Here is a 5000-nt window from a genome sequence, read left to right as displayed (position 1 = left end):
GAAAACGATACTAAAGGGATAGCCTGAATTAAAAAGATAATTTGGCTTCCATTCGAGATGAAAAGGAAAGGACAGGCACTTTACTTAAGTGTCTAGTCTTTCTAGCGCTGGAGCAGTAATTGGGGATACTGTAAACTGAAATTAACAATTAACGCAAATCAAGTCAAATGTTGGTTTTTGAGGAGAGGGGAAACCGGAGTAACCGGAGATAAACCTCTCGCTGCAGAATAGAGAACCAACAAACTCAGCCCACATATGACGCCTCGTCTGGGAATCGAACCTGGGCAACATAGTCATTGGTGGGAAGCGAGTGCCCCCACCACTGCGCCATCCCCGCACCTGACTCTAACATGAAATCAAGATTAGTGTGGGGTAGGCCTGAGGATAGTGAAGGACGGAGGAGATTTATGCTGTGGGCAAACACAAAGGCTGGTGTTTGTACGCAAAATGACACGCAATGACCAGTCTTTGTGAAACTGCGGAATTTCTTCAGTAACGAATATGTATATAAGGATATTGCAGTGCAACGTGCCTTACCGTGGCCAGCTAGCAAACTTTCACATTTGACAACTACGTGTAAATACGTCAACTCAACGACCTATGCAACGGTGTTCAACTTACAACTGTGGGAACATTGCAAGGAGGCGTGACTGTCAATCAAATTCGCCACCCTGATTGGCAGATAATTTGTAAAAAAAACCTTTGTTAGGTGGCCACGGTAATATGTTATTGTCTGCACCCTTACATAAGCTAGTTCTGGTGTATGATATATCTATTTTAATCTTTCCTGTAAACTAATACCCTGCTCCCAGAGGTTTTTCTTGAGCTGCGACGAGGCGAAGACGAGTCGCGAAAGCGGCGAGAAGAGAAAACCTCTGGTTACCTTGGACTTGAATCTCACTTTCATGGACTTGGGCTCGGATTGGTTGATATTTTCACAAACGCGCAAATCAATATGATTGGTTCATTTGATTGGTAATACCTAGGGGACGCCTGCTTGCTAAGTTGCCATTGGTCCAGTTTGTAATTATCAAATTTGACGCGTTTGACAGCTGGCGTGTGCATGAAAGTGAGATTCAATACCAAGGTAACCAGAGGTTTTTCTCTTTTCGCCGCTTTCGCGACTCGTCGTGCCCCTTCGCGGCTCAAGAAAAACCTCTGCGACAAGGGCAGTAGACTGAAAATGTTCATTCAAATCTGAATAAAACGAATTTCCATCCACACAGGACTCTATTTGAAAAAGTCGGCACACTGGATTCAGAAACAAGCTCGAATTCGTTACATAACGGCAGCACAAAAACCCTCCCGATAACGTCAAAAGAAGTCCTAAATATTCAGTCTAAGAAACGACGAGCATTTTTTACACTGCACACTCGTTATTTTTTTGTACACAGTTGTCTTCTTTTTCTTCTATTAATATTGTTTCCATAGGCAGTGTAATTTCAGCTTTCCATTGGCGTATTTTTTCGAAATTTCTTAATTCCTTTCCAAAGGGAACGACTGTTTCTTTGTCCGTCGCTTCCACTAATTCCAGGTGGCGAAAAGTAGTTGAAAGACAAGAGATTAACAAAAAAAGTAATAATAACAATAAAAATAATGAAAATTACAAGCCGATTAATAAAAGAGGATTAAAGGGAGGCGCGATTTTTTTTCGTGTAAAAAATCTATAATTAGACTCTTGGTGCTACGAAAGAGCCAGTCCTTTTTTTTCCAACAATTACAAAAATGCGTTTCTTTAGAAGTTTTGCGTTGCGCTTTATTGTTCTGTAAGTTGCCATTAAAATACCTCCTACCGTCTGAGCTTGTCGATACTTAAATTAACAAAGCAAGCATTCTGTGGCTTGTCAAATGTGAATACGAAAAGGAGTATATTCCCGGCAAATTGTCGAGAACTTTGAACAAATTACATTGATTGCTTTAAATCTGTATTCCAAATTATGGCTGTAAAGATGTTGGAATAAAATTTCTTTCAACTAACCTCTCATTTAGAAGGAAATGCGTGGTCAAAATATAAGCTTAACCGCTTTCGGATGTTTCACAAATCGTTTCTCTCAGTTCCTGGATTTCGCTTGGCGACACATTTGGGCAAATGTTCCTTAGTATACCTTCAATGAAAAATCCTGGCTTTTACCATCAAGCTAAAGGTAACTGCACTGGTTATTGCTGGAGTTTTCGTCGGCAACCTACAGTTACAAAACAGCGGGTTTTTCCATCGTCAACACTTCGTGAACGTTTTCCGACCAGTGGACTCTGTACCCTGGACCCGATCACTCGCCAGTCACGCCATAAAATGACGCCATCTGTGTGATGGCATAAATATTCAGCTGTAAAATCAGAGAATGATCAAAATAATCCTTATCGTATTTACTTCCGGTGATCTTTGTTTTTTTACAACAGACTTATCACGCCAGTTTAAAGGGGCACCGTCATTCTAAATTTGCGGTTTTTAGGTCAAAACTGGGTCAAAATCTAAATTACAGTTCATTTAGCTCAAACATACATCATTCCTGACAACCCACTGACAAGATAGGAGATATATTTAAGACACAACGGGTTGACACAACGAGCTATTTGGCGACTTCCTGAAGATGCCGTCTCCAAATGTCAATCCATTTCAATCCTCTCGAAACTTGGCTGTAAACAACAAAGGATAGCTTCAGTGAAATTCAATAGTTATTGGCAACAAGTCGACAGCATATGTATGCAAAGACGTCTTTAATTTTGGTATTTTGAAGTTTAACTGAGAATAGCGTGACACTGCCCATTTAAAGTGCTTATTAATATTTCGCTCTAAAGCTAAAAGCCACGATAACGGCAAATATTAAAAATCAAATTTAAATTTGATAAAGTTCCAGGCTAAAGCTTTTTAATGGAAAAAAAAAGGTTTACTCTGTCAGTCTCATAGATAGTGAATGACCCCCGAGCATTTTAATGATTCGTCAGTCAACGAAAGCTCAAAGATGAGATAAGAAAGTCCCGGCTTTATCATGATAGAAGAAGGGAATAAAATTTCTCGCTGAATTTATGGCCCTTTCTTAAAAATTCAACAGCGCTTTACAATATTTACAATTAAAATAATAAAAAAGATGATCATTCAAACAATTAATGAAAAACTAAAACTGTCAACGTTTAAAAAGAAATGTCTTTAACTTAGATTTAAAGACAGTCAATGAATTGCAAGATCTTATATCATCTGGAAGACTGCTCCAAAGTCAGGGGCAGCACAGGAAAAGGCCCTTTGCCCATAAGATTTAAGTTTATATTTCGGTGTTACAAGGAGAGATTTACCCGAGGAGCGTGTTGTTCAAACGATGCGGTTGTTCAAACGATGGATAGTGCTATCCGCCGGATATCCGCCGCCGGTTTTGGTAGTTTTTATCCGCTGGATAGTGATTTATCCGGAGGATAGCGCTATCCATCGTTTGAACAACTGGGCCCCAGTGGGGCCTGATTGTAAAGAGATAACAGTTCACAGAGATATTCAGGTACCATACCATGAAGTGATTTGAAAGTTAAAAGTAAGATTTTATAATCAATTCTCTCGCTCACAGGCAACCAGTGTAACTGTCTCAATTCTGTCAATTCGGGCGTTATGTCAACGTACTTGTTGGTCCCTGTGAAGACTGAGGATAGGAACAGCACTACTCTGAACATACTGTAGTCTCTGAGTCTGATACTTGGAAAGCCCGGATAAAACGGAATGACAATAATCAAGCTTTGAAGTGATAAATGCGTGAAAAATATATAAATGTCGACCAAAACCCTAATTTTCGTACCAGACCATCATAATTAGGAATGCAAATTTATGTGATAAACTATGCGACACATGTAAGTTATGAACTTAAATTATTCACGTTGTTTTCTAGTATGTTTACATTATTGCAATGAAGGTGTCTGTCTGCTTGCTCCAAAAGCGAAGGTATTTCTCGAAGAAAACCGTAAAAGGCTGTCCAACCACGCCCGTACGCCGTTTTGGTGGATAGATCACGCATACTCTTTGGAAGTGTCAGTGATAAAAGAGCGTGTTCATATTCGTTACGTAATCAAAACGCATGTATCTGTCGCGGGTAATCACTTGATAATTTAGGGTTTATGACGTATATTTATGTTATATTCACAACATTTCTTTCTTTGTAGTCTCGATGGACAGGTCTGATACGAATATTAGCGCTTTGGTCTACATTTATACATCTATCTTTTTGTCACAAATGTCGTTCCATACTGATTGTTACTTTCAAGCACAAAATATAGTCGATACGTTACGCTGTATATATTTACATGTACGCAATAAACGATTCTTTACATATTTATTTCGTTGATTCATTCATCACGGCAACATTGGAATCCACAAATGACCAGCTCCCAACGCCAGTGGTCTCGTAGCTCAGTTGGTTAGAGCGTCGCACCGGTATCGCGAAGTCAAGGGTTCAAACACCGGGAGTCAGGGTGGCTTAGTGGTTATCTATCGGGCCTCCCACCACTGCGAGCCGGGGTTCAATTCTGGCCTCGGCCAACATGTGGGCTGAGTTTCAGTCGATCTCAACCTGACTCGAGGGTTTTTCTCCGGGTACTCCGGTTTTCCTCCCTCATCAAAATCGACTCACAGCTAATTGACATCTAGCTGTGGTGCTGTGCTCCGACATCAAACATGGACTGTATAGCGGCAGCCAGAGGCGCCTTTGTATGCTTTCAGCCCGATGTCGTGAGCCGCGCCCTTCGCAATTCAGTCCTCGACTGCAAGTAAGGGTGATTAGCACTAGCAATATTTGAAGTCCTGAGTTTTTCAGGCTTCTCTGCGCAATTGCCAAAATTGGGTTCATAACTGCGAGGATCATAGCTTCACTTGATTTCATATCCGCAATTCAATATATGATTCCTTTCATACATAATTTCATTAGTTAAAACGCAAAATATCGAAAACAACGAAGTTGGCGCGTAGAAAACGTTTGAAAACGCAGGAAAACTAAGACTTAAGAAAACGATGCCTTAGACAGCGTACT

The sequence above is a fragment of the Montipora capricornis genome, chromosome 1 (genome assembly GCF_036669925.1).
Source record: "Montipora capricornis isolate CH-2021 chromosome 1, ASM3666992v2, whole genome shotgun sequence".
Classification (NCBI taxonomy): domain Eukaryota; kingdom Metazoa; phylum Cnidaria; class Anthozoa; order Scleractinia; family Acroporidae; genus Montipora; species Montipora capricornis.
Note: the sequence above shows the minus strand (reverse complement) of the source record.